Genomic DNA, 12,186 nt, shown 5'->3' with positions numbered 1-12,186 from the left:
TTTTTGGCTTGAAGTCTATTTTGTCTGATAGAATTATGGCTACGCTCGCTTTCTTTTGGTTGTCATTTGGTTGGAGTATCATCTTCCACCCCTTCACTCTGAGCCTATGTTTTTCCTTAGAGCTGAGATGGGTCTGCTGGAGGCAGCACACTTTTGGGTCTTTTTCTTAACCTGTCCAGCCTCTCTGTCTTTTCATTGGTGCATTGAATCCCTTTACATTTAGGATGATTATTGATATATAGGGACTTACTATTGCCATTTTATCTTTTGTTTTATGGTTGCTCTATATTTCCTTTCTTTCTTTGTCCTTGTGTTTCTCACTACAATTTCAGCTTGATGGTTTTTGGTGATGTGTTTTTCAGTTTCCTCTTTTTTTATGTTTTGTGACTCTGCCCTGAATTTTTGTTTTGTGGTTACCATGAGGTTTGTATAAAAGGTCTCACAGATGAGATAGTTCTTTTTCTGCTGATAGCGTTTATGCTTCATTTGACTAGGCAAGTTCTGTCCTTTTCTTCTTCCCTTGCTGTTTTTGTTGTCAAAATTATTTCTTTCTGTATTGTGAATTTGTTACCAAATTGGAATGGTTATTGTTATTTTTAATGCATTCTTTCCCTTTAACCTTTACATCATAATTGTTTACTAACATGTTCTGATACCGAGTTGCAGTTTTCTGATTTTATCTGTTTATCAGCTTGTTTCAAGCTTTGTATCCTTTGCCTTTTCATTTCAGACAGGAGAGCTCTTTTTGACATTTCTTATAAGGCAGGTCTAGTGGCGATGGACTCCCTCAGTTTTTGTTTCTTCCTCACACTTTATTTCTCAGCTGCAGCAGTGGACCCCCAGCTGTCGCAGCACCCAAGGGCACAGAGCTGATTATTACAGTGTTGATTAATACAGTCCCTAAGTAGCTCTCGAATACTTGTACTTTTCTGCATCCTTTCTGAAACCACCCTAGTCGAAGTAAGCAACCAAGTAACTGGATGACTTTAATGACCTCATGTCTCTGATCCTCAATTTCTTGGTTTGTGAAATGAGGCAGTTAGAAGGAACACCAAGTTTCTTCCTTCTCTATATTCTGTGATTATCAGAATCTACAACTATGGAGAGACTCAGGGAAAAATCAATTCCAGTGCTTTGGGAAACCATCTCACTTTCTCCATTTAAATTAACTCTTGGGGTGACTGAGATTGTGCCTCCTATCCTCTCATAGCACTGCTCTTAAGGACAGTCTCAGAATCTTCAGGGCAACTTAAAAGAAGGCCCTTTCTCTTAAATAGGAATCTGCCTTATGCCATGTTTTGAGCTGTAGAAAATATTTTAGCATGAGAGTCTAGCGTTGGTAACAAATTTACCCACATTGTTAATTCATCTGAAAGCTCCTGTTCTTGAAAATGTCCCATGTGGGGGTAAAGAAGTTCCATGTAAAGGTTTAGTCCATTTTTGTTGACAATCTCTTGAGTGTATGTTAAAAACCTGGATAACAGGAAAATGTTAATGGAGCTTGGAGGGAGGGACAGTGATGAATGAGTTTGGTTGATTTTCAGCAGTAGTAAGGTCAAAATGAAAGCAGGATAAAAGAAGAGTAGAGATTTAGGTCAGGGCTTTCTATGACAAAAAAGTAAAAACCATAAGCAGATGGAAAAAGTTTAAGTGACACAGTATGACAGATTCCACTGATGAGTTTAATAGGCAGCCATTTCAGTCGCAGAGAGAGTAGACTGAAAAGAGACGGGCCGTATCACACGTGCCAGATGATGACTGTGAAAGTGGGGTGAGGGCTACATGGGAAGTTCCACTGCTCCTGTGCATGTTTAAACATTTCTGTAATAGGAAGCTTAAAATAATGAAAGAAGCTGGGTGCCTCCTAAAGAGAGGGAGGGGACGAGAGGATACCTGGCAAGGGGGCTCAGTCCGTCAAGACGAGGGTTTAGCTCTCTCAATAGGGACATTTCAGGAAGTGTAATCGTTGAGGTTAGGAAGGAAACCTCTTTTCATATAACAGGAAAGAAGGAAAGGAGGAACGGGAAAAGGTTTTTGTGAAGCTTTATTGACGGAAAGTTCCTGTCTCATGACTTCTAGTTCCTCTGTGATCAGTGGTCCAGCACATCTACTGAGCAAATGGAGACAGCCTAAATTTGAGGGAAGTGAAGGAGATTTGACATAAATTTGAGTGTCCCTGGAGAGAGAATGGAGTAAGGAAACAGCGGCCTAGGCTCCATTTGTTTTGTTCTCATGTTAGTAAGCATGGGATAATTCTTTGTGGAATGAGTGAGTGATTTCCAGCTAGTGCTGGGGCTGAATTTACTGTGGCATCGGTAGACTCCATTGTGAGACTTAATCCAATAGTGATCAATTAGTTATAGGAAGGCATTTCTGGGAAAGGCAGAGAGATGGGATTTTGCCAGACAGGAAGGATTAAAAGGGATTGGATGGGGCCCATGAGTAGCGGAGCCGTTTAGATGTGGGTTACCTGACAGACCACCACGTCTACCCGGGAGAGGGAGGAAATGTAAACAAGAGCTTGACGGACAGACAAGGAGTAAGTGGGAAAATGAACGGCCTGGAGTTGAAAAGTTAACAAGGGGCATATGAATCAGAAGAATGAGAGACGAGGCCAAAGGGTGGAATGTCCGACTGTAACAATCTGGATGGCTGAAGTGTTCCTGGTGATAAGCTCTGGAGTGTGGCAGTAACCACACTGGAATGGAAGTAAAGGACCCTAAGATGAGATGATGTAGAAACTGAGAGGCTGGTCTTTGGCTGGTCTGTCCACATCGATGGTAGAGCCCTCCATGGCCTCCTCACCTCTTCAAGTCTCCTGCCCTGGGCCCCATCCCCCTCCCAGGACCTCCACAGAATCTGCATTCTTTCTTTGACCTCAAGTTTCAGACATTGTGGGTTCAATGGCATAACTCTGGACAAGAAGATACAAGTGTGGAGTGAGAGAGGCTGTAGTGGACACCGGTTTTGTTTTTGGTTTTGGTTTTAACACCTAGCATTCACAAGTCTTTCTGGGAAAACTACCTCCAGTGCCCTCTGGGATACTCACCCCATTTGTGTAGTGTGTATGTGTGTGTGTGTGCGCGCGTGCGTGTTCGGTTTTGTTACAATAATTACCATTATACTTGTATCTTTTCTAATGTCCTCAAATTCCTTTCCCTTACTCGGAGTCTTATTTCGTTTGTCACCTATATCTTGACCCCCTCTTATTACTTATAGAACAATCATTTTATTCTATTTTTCCCTTTTTCTCCTCCCTTCCATTTTTAAAATCATGTTGTTTTTAGAAAACTAAATTGGTATTTTATTTTTCCACCCTTGTAACCATCTTTATTTTACTTAGACATCTACAACTTAATGTATTTAACGCTCACCATCATAATGCTTTTTGAATTTTGCCCCGGTTGACACTCAGCCAATTTTTGAGTCCCAGTGTGTCTAAGTGGAGTTGCCTTTCCTCCAAACCCCTATTGTAAGGGTGGGTATGTGTGCAGCCCATGGTGAGACCCACATATATCTGTAACCTGGTGCATAGTCTGCGACTCACCTCTGGTTCATGAGCTGCAGGTGTTCTGGGGGAGACCAACCATGGCTCCACCAAGGCCGTGAATATCAGAGGCGGCACGTCCATCCTGATAGGTGAACTGTACACACTAAGGGCAAGATCTTGCATATTCCTATTAAGCATAGATGGAAGGAAGGCGGCAAGATCACCTTCCCCAAAGAGGGGGATGCCATGCCTGATGACCTCCCTGCAGATATTGTTTAGTATTCAAAGAACAGCCCCGTGCCTTTTAGGAAAAAGGCATCAGTGTGCTGTGCAGTGCCTGGATCAGCCTCAAGGTGGTGATGCCTGGATCAGATTGAGGAGGGGGCGGGGGGAACAGGACAGGGTCACCATATGGATGATGAGGCATAAAGCTTTGTTCTACCGGCAAGGTCCTTCTTTCCCCTCTTCATTTTTTCTTCCCTCCTCGCTTACTCCAAGTCATCTTTTCCTTACTCTCAGCTTTATTTTATCCTGGGAGGTAGGTGGCTACCTGGTCAACATTGTTACTACTGGCAGCTGAGGGATGCTGTTGCTCCGCAACAAAACATCATTTGGCAGTCTGAAGAAATACCTACAGAGGGGAACCACTTCCCCCAGGTGCCTTTCCAGTAGGGAAACCTCAATGTAAAGTTTAAAGTATTCTTCCCTAACACATTAATATGACTCACATGACAGATTCTTAAGGCGTGTCTGTGCTGTTCCTAGCCCCTCCCCCACCAGCCCAGGATCCACTGCAGCAATACCCTCCCCCACCCCCCCAAATCCCATTCAGGGTTCACCCACCTGTGGGGTCCTCTGGTCACTGACCTCTAAATCATGATGAAGCCACTGTTTTTTCTTCATTGTTGTTTTATGAATTGCATACCTATTCTTGACCCTCTTCGGATAGAGAACACCTGTCCTCCCTACTCTCTGAAGGATGTAAAACATTCAGTGAGCGGGAGGTGTGGGCTGCTCTACACTTTCGTTAAGGCTAAGCGAAGAGGCAGGAGGCAGAGCCCACCTCCTCAAACTTCATCAGGGAGGAAGTGGGCTTTTGGGGGCACGTGAGATCTCTTGGTCAACAAGAGCTCCAGAGCACCGGTGACCTTTTAGAAGCCAGAGGAAGCAATCAGTAAGAGCTGAACTCACTCCTCCTTTTCCCTAAGCACAAGCCCTGAGTTACCTGAAACCCATGCCCCCAACACAGGACGCAGAAAAGACATCACTATTATTAGAGAATCATTTATTGGGGAGAATTAATATTCTCCACAAGAAGGAATGATTTTGCGGTGGGAAATTTTCCGCTCTCGAAACGCTGGAAAAGCGTTTTCTGTTGACATAGAGACGGGTCCCTAAACAGAGTGCCTTTAGCAGTGGTGAGAACAGCTGGAGGCCCCTGGGCCGGCTTGACGCCTGCAGGTGGAGCTTGGATGGGGCACATGCTCCCTGCGGGGCACAGATAAGGGACGCTTCTGATCCAAGAGCTGATCTTTAAACGCCATGACTTTCTGAGGGTGTCTGTTCTGGTCTCTGATCCGTCTAGAACATGTAGGATAATTCTGGCCAGCAAAGACAACTTCTACGTGGTGGCAGGACTTAGTGTTTGGCACTTTACAGGAGGGAGCCCTGTAGTTGGAAGGATGCCCCTGGACGGGCTCTGCCTGGGCCTGTTCTTCGGCCTTCTGCCAAGTTTTCACAAACTTCCTCAGGGAAGGAAGGGGCTCTTGAGGGCGGGTGACCTCTGCTGCACAACGCTGCCCCAGTTTCTCCACTGGGAACTTCCCAGGGACCGTCCTGGTCTTCTGAGCCGTGGTGGTCCCAGTAACGGCAGCTCTCCCTTTAACCAGGCCTCTGCTCTGTGCAGATGATATGGGGCTGCCCTTTTCCTGGGGATGTTCTTGGTTCTTGCCCTTTGTCCCAGGACGAAGCCATTGAAAAATGTGGTTCATCTTTTTTCTGAACAGACTTTCAGGAGGAGGCTGTGCCTTCTGTGATGAGGTGTGGGAAGACTTGCTCCCAAGCGTCCCCTCTGATGCTGTGATCTGAGTAGCGAAAGTCTTTCTGGTAGGTTGGGATGTCCCCAACCCTGCATCCCCTCCACCAAGCTCTTCTTTGTTGGGGCCCGGAGGGCTCACTCTCATTGTAGCTGGTGGGAATTTCTTATCCTCGTACCTCTTTAGGTCTTTCTTAGGGACCCAAGGCTCCTGCCGCTGCTGCCTGCTGATCCCACTGTCCTCCAGATGGACATGCAGCACCTGGGAAGCTCCCATGTCCCCAGGGGAGACACCGTGGGCATGAGTCAGTGAGGCCTTGTAAGTCAAGCTCTCTGAGGCAGGGGACCTGTCAGTGTGTTGGCCTTGGACCTGGCTCTGATTCCTCTTCTCTAGTTTCGACTTTAATTCCCTCAACAGATGTTCCTTCAGATCCGATGACTTCGGGTCTTGGGGAACTTGTCTTTTTGGTGCAGGGCTTTCAATGGTCCCAGTAATTTCTATTTTACTGTGATTCCCACGTCTCATGTCGGGGCTTCCTGGCTTGCTGGTTGTCAACACATTACCAGTTTTTGACTGCAGAGCGTTGAGCTCCTTGGCCCTGAATATGTCCCTGGCCGTGTTGTGCACGGAAAAGGGTTCCGACTTCATCTTTTTGTCCTGTCGCCCTGCTCTTCTATCACTGGGACTCACTCTCTCATCCTTTGTCTCATGTTTGGCACCAGCTTGCCTTGCAGGCAGCTCTGGGGGGCATCTGTTGCCTAGCTGAGTAAATTTCTGACTCGCTTTGCCTGTGATGCCACAGGTGACAGGCAGATGAGTCTGCCTGGCACCCTTACTCCTCTGAACAACCTCTGCAATCTCTTGGTTGATACCAGAGGGTGATTGTCTGGATATCCTTTGTCAAGCGATAAGTGTCCAACTAATTGTAGACTCGAAGGGCGAGAGACAAAGAGGACTACTCACGGCGCCATCTTGGCTCTCTCTCTCTGAGGGACCTGATTTACTTACCTGATTGATGTCTCTCTCTTTCCGAAATTTTGGGAAACATGGACTCCTCTTTAGGTAGCACAGTGACAGAAGAAGGAGCCCCACCCCACACAGCAAGGCAGGGATGGGAATACCTAGGAACTGAAGCTGGAGCTCAGCCATGGTGCATTAACATTCCTCAGACAAAGAGGGTGATCTGCATCACCAGAAGTGCACTGCCACCTCAGGCAGCTGGGCGTTAAGAGTGCACATTCTAGACTAGAGTTCCAGGCCCACATCACAGAGCTTTAGCATAGACACCAAAGGTTCTTGAAGGTCGGGGAGGGGAAAACACAGAAGTGATGAACCCACAACCCTTCCCCCACCATCCAGGCCAGCAAATCAGTCCACCCCTCTGAGGCCCTATAGATACTTCCAACTTACCTTCCAACTCCACATATTCACCATAGCATATATTTCACCTTGGTGAAATTTTCTATTTATTCTGTTACCCAGCTATTACCTAAGAGCCTTTTATTGCTTGGTGATCTCCTTTTGGACCCCCACGTCATCTTTGAAAGTCGGTCCTGTGCCCAGGGATTTACATCCCCAAGATGTACTCGGCCTTCAACTAAAACTTCCCCTCATACATAATGTGTTTTTACCTGTATGAAACCAGAAATATACTCAGCAGCAGCCCCGCCTCCCATTATCTTCTCAAAAGAATCCACTATCAGCAAAAAGCGTGAGAGCACAGAGTAGCCTGTATCAACCAACAGAAAGCCTGAGAAAGAGGGCCACAAGGGCGTGGCACATCCGTGGACCCAGGGCAAACAACTTGAAAATGTTTGGTAGTTCTTCTTTTCCCCAAATCCCTCTTAGGCTAGTCAGCCTCTAAAGGTTCTCAAATCTGGCCCCCTCCACCCATGCGGTGTCTCGCCCTGCTGCTCCCTCTTTTTCTCTGCCAACTCCCCTCCTCCCAGCAAAATTTTAAACTTTTCCATTATTTTACAGAGCAATTGTGCTGGACCATGGCCTGCAGGGTCAAACTCATCTTGATTTAGGGACTAGGCTTCTCTTTAGCATAACTTCTATTGAGCACAGTTGTAATCCTATTTGACAGTACCTTTAGATTTTTTTTGAATCACACCTATGGTTACTTCTTCCATGAAAGGTTTTATGATTTTTTCCCCATCTACTTTCTATCTTTTCCCCAAAATTCCCATTGACATCTCTGTACCTTTTTAAACAATAACGTCATTTTTGTTGATGGTGTATATATATTTATTTCATCTCCCCCCAGGCTAGCTAGTCATTTAATAGTTATAACTTTTACAGCTTCATTGTTCAGTGCTGAACTGCTGGAATGAAGCCCTGTGTCGTGTCCTCCCTTTGCGTGCCCGCATTCCCTCGCTGAGTCTGATGAATCTATCTTGGCCGCAGACACCCAATCCTTTCCCTCCCATGTGAGAGGGTTTACCAGTAATGACAGCTCCTTTCTTTCCCTGTCTTCTCCCTCATCCACAGCTTCACCATCGTCTCTACCCAAAAGGAAGGTACACTTCAAGCCCACCCCTCTCATGTACCCTCCCTCGACTGCAGGAGGTCTCTGTTCAGACAAATCCCTCTATGTATCTTTGCTTCTCTGGCATTGTTTTCTTTATAGCAAGTCTGGTCCTGACTGCCCCTAAGGTCCCCAGGACTCATGATTGTAAAATCCTCCTTTAAAGTCTGAGCAAGATAAGCTCCACCAACAATAGTTTCAGGTGGGGCCGGCCCCATGGTCGAGTGGTTAAGTTTGCACACTCCACTTTGGTGGCCCAGCGTTTCGCCGGTTTGGATCCTGGGCGCGGACATGGCACATTCGTGGACATTCATGTGTGTGTGTGTGTGTGTGTGTGTGCTGATATAGAGAGAAAGGAGAGGGAGGGACGGGAGACAGAGACAAAGTGGAGAGATATCGAAAATGGGTCAATATACTAATGGTTACACCTGGATAAAGGGTATATGGTTGTTTACCATCCATGCAACTTTTCCACAAGTTTATCTTTAAATACATACATTTTAAAAATGGACCGTTGGCTGTTGTCCCAAATTTTGCCTAACCTTTGAGATTTCTGGCTTTGATTCCCGCAGCTGCCATCGCTAGCGTACCCAGACCCCAGAAGTGTGCAATGGTGACTTTAAAACAGTTGTCGCAGGTTCTGTCCCAGGCAAGGAACCCTGGATCCTCTTTGCACATTTAAAGTGTGCTAACACTTCAACAGGGTTTCACAAAATACTGGAAGAGAGCATCCCCCCCCCAAAATTTTTTTTTTTTTTAAATTATACATAATATAAAACAAAAACCAAAGGAAAGAACAAAATATTCAACATGTGTACAGCATGAAACCCTTAATTTCTTCCTTATCTGGTGCCACTGGTCGTCCGTCTTCTGGGGTTTTGTGGCGTGAGTTGGTTTGCCGGCACTTCCTCTGCTCTGCTAGTCAGTTACCACTCCTGCACCGGATTTCCGTCTTCAAAAAATCTGTTGACATCTTTTGTCATATCTTCTCCCCTTCTTGTCGTCCTCAAGGGCCTTATTCTTTTTAAATCCTTTACTTGTTTTGGCAGCTTGATTGAAATATAGTTCACCTACTATACAACTTACCCATTTAAAGTGTATACTTCCATGATTTTTAGTATATTCACAGGTGGGTAACCATCACCACAGTCAATTTTAAAACATTTTCATGACTTCAAAAGGAAACTTCATAACCTTTAGCTGTCATGCCCCTGTCCTCTCATGCCCCCAGCCCTAAGCAACCACTAGTCTACTTCCTCTCGCTCTAGATTTCCCTGTTCTGGACATTTCGTATGAATGGAATCATATGAGGTTATTTATGACTGGCCTCTTTCACTTTTGCGTAATGTTGTCAGGGTTTGTGCATATTGTAGCATGTATCAGTACTTTTTATTGCCAAAAAATATTACCTTGTGTGGATATACCGTAATTTATTTACCCATTCGTCAGTTGATGGACGTTTAGGTTGTTTCCGTCTTTTGACCGTCATGAATAATACTGCTATGGACATTTGTGTACAAGTTTTTGTGTGGACATATGTTTTCATTTCTCTTGAGTGTCTAGCTAGAAGTGGAATTTCTAGGTAATATGGTAATTCTGTGTTTAACTTTTGAGGAACTGCCAGACGGTTTTCCAAAACAGCTGCACCATTTTTCATACCCACCAGCAGCATAGAAGGGTTTCAGTTTCTCGGCCTTCTAACACTTGCTATTATCTAACTTTTTGATTCTAGCCATCCTGTGTGTGCAGTGCTATCTCACAGTGCTTTGGATTTGCATTTCCCTGGTGACTAATGATGTGGAGCATCTTTTCATGCAATATTTTACTTTTGGGGAAGGAGAGGAGATAAAAAAGTGTTTGATCTCCTGTGTTTAACTCATCATACAGTAGCTCGTTTGAAATGTATTACAGGAAAAAAACTTTCTTCTAAATCTTTGAAAACACTTGCATGGTGATGTGAAGTCCTTATCACATGTACAGTTTTCTCCTTCTGTGCTCTCTACGTGCTGCAGTCACTGTGTGACTGAGGGACTGCAACACCGTGCACTGCATTTGCTTGGGAAGATTCCTTTCTGCGTGGGGTGGAGGGAGGAGTTAACTCAGTGACTTCTCAGGCTTGACTACAGGGCTGAGCAGAACTGATGGCCAGAGCATCTGAAGCTCAGTGCGTTTCCTCCCCATGGCTCTGTCCATCTGTTTTGGGTCAGTGAGCTCCACAGGTAGTAAATGTCAAAGAAACGTGAGAGCTGTGACATGGGCACAAAGCATACACCTGAGAGACGGATGGCAGGATGTTCCCATGGGCTTTTGCCCCTTAACCGTAGTGTAGGAGACGGGCCGTATCACACGTGCCAGATGATGACTGTGAAAGTGGGGTGAGGGCTACATGGGAAGTTCCACTGCTCCTGTGCATGTTTAAACATTTCTGTAATAGGAAGCTTAAAATAATGAAAGAAGCTGGGTGCCTCCTAAAGAGAGGGAGGGGACGAGAGGATACCTGGCAAGGGGGCTCAGTCCGTCAAGACGAGGGTTTAGCTCTCTCAATAGGGACATTTCAGGAAGTGTAATCGTTGAGGTTAGGAAGGAAACCTCTTTTCATATAACAGGAAAGAAGGAAAGGAGGAACGGGAAAAGGTTTTTGTGAAGCTTTATTGACGGAAAGTTCCTGTCTCATGACTTCTAGTTCCTCTGTGATCAGTGGTCCAGCACATCTACTGAGCAAATGGAGACAGCCTAAATTTGAGGGAAGTGAAGGAGATTTGACATAAATTTGAGTGTCCCTGGAGAGAGAATGGAGTAAGGAAACAGCGGCCTAGGCTCCATTTGTTTTGTTCTCATGTTAGTAAGCATGGGATAATTCTTTGTGGAATGAGTGAGTGATTTCCAGCTAGTGCTGGGGCTGAATTTACTGTGGCATCGGTAGACTCCATTGTGAGACTTAATCCAATAGTGATCAATTAGTTATAGGAAGGCATTTCTGGGAAAGGCAGAGAGATGGGATTTTGCCAGACAGGAAGGATTAAAAGGGATTGGATGGGGCCCATGAGTAGCGGAGCCGTTTAGATGTGGGTTACCTGACAGACCACCACGTCTACCCGGGAGAGGGAGGAAATGTAAACAAGAGCTTGACGGACAGACAAGGAGTAAGTGGGAAAATGAACGGCCTGGAGTTGAAAAGTTAACAAGGGGCATATGAATCAGAAGAATGAGAGACGAGGCCAAAGGGTGGAATGTCCGACTGTAACAATCTGGATGGCTGAAGTGTTCCTGGTGATAAGCTCTGGAGTGTGGCAGTAACTACACTGGAATGGAAGTAAAGGACCCTAAGATGAGATGATGTAGAAACTGAGAGGCTGGTCTTTGGCTGGTCTGTCCACATCGATGGTAGAGCCCTCCATGGCCTCCTCACCTCTTCAAGTCTCCTGCCCTGGGCCCCATCCCCCTCCCAGGACCTCCACAGAATCTGCATTCTTTCTTTGACCTCAAGTTTCAGACATTGTGGGTTCAATGGCATAACTCTGGACAAGAAGATACAAGTGTGGAGTGAGAGAGGCTGTAGTGGACACCGGTTTTGTTTTTGGTTTTGGTTTTAACACCTAGCATTCACAAGTCTTTCTGGGAAAACTACCTCCAGTGCCCTCTGGGATACTCACCCCATTTGTGTAGTGTGTATGTGTGTGTGTGTGCGTGCGTGCGTGTTCGGTTTTGTTACAATAATTACCATTATACTTGTATCTTTTCTAATGTCCTCAAATTCCTTTCCCTTACTCGGAGTCTTATTTCGTTTGTCACCTATATCTTGACCCCCTCTTATTACTTATAGAACAATCATTTTATTCTATTTTTCCCTTTTTCTCCTCCCTTCCATTTTTAAAATCATGTTGTTTTTAGAAAACTAAATTGGTATTTTATTTTTCCACCCTTGTAACCATCTTTATTTTACTTAGACATCTACAACTTAATGTATTTAACGCTCACCATCATAATGCTTTTTGAATTTTGCCCCGGTTGACACTCAGCCAATTTTTGAGTCCCAGTGTGTCTAAGTGGAGTTGCCTTTCCTCCAAACCCCTATTGTAAGGGTGGGTATGTGTGCAGCCCATGGTGAGACCCACATATATCTGTAACCT

This window comes from Equus caballus, chromosome 23, assembly GCF_041296265.1.
Source record: "Equus caballus isolate H_3958 breed thoroughbred chromosome 23, TB-T2T, whole genome shotgun sequence".
Classification (NCBI taxonomy): domain Eukaryota; kingdom Metazoa; phylum Chordata; class Mammalia; order Perissodactyla; family Equidae; genus Equus; species Equus caballus.
The sequence above is the reverse complement of the archived record's forward strand: the minus strand, read 5'-3'. Positions refer to the sequence as shown.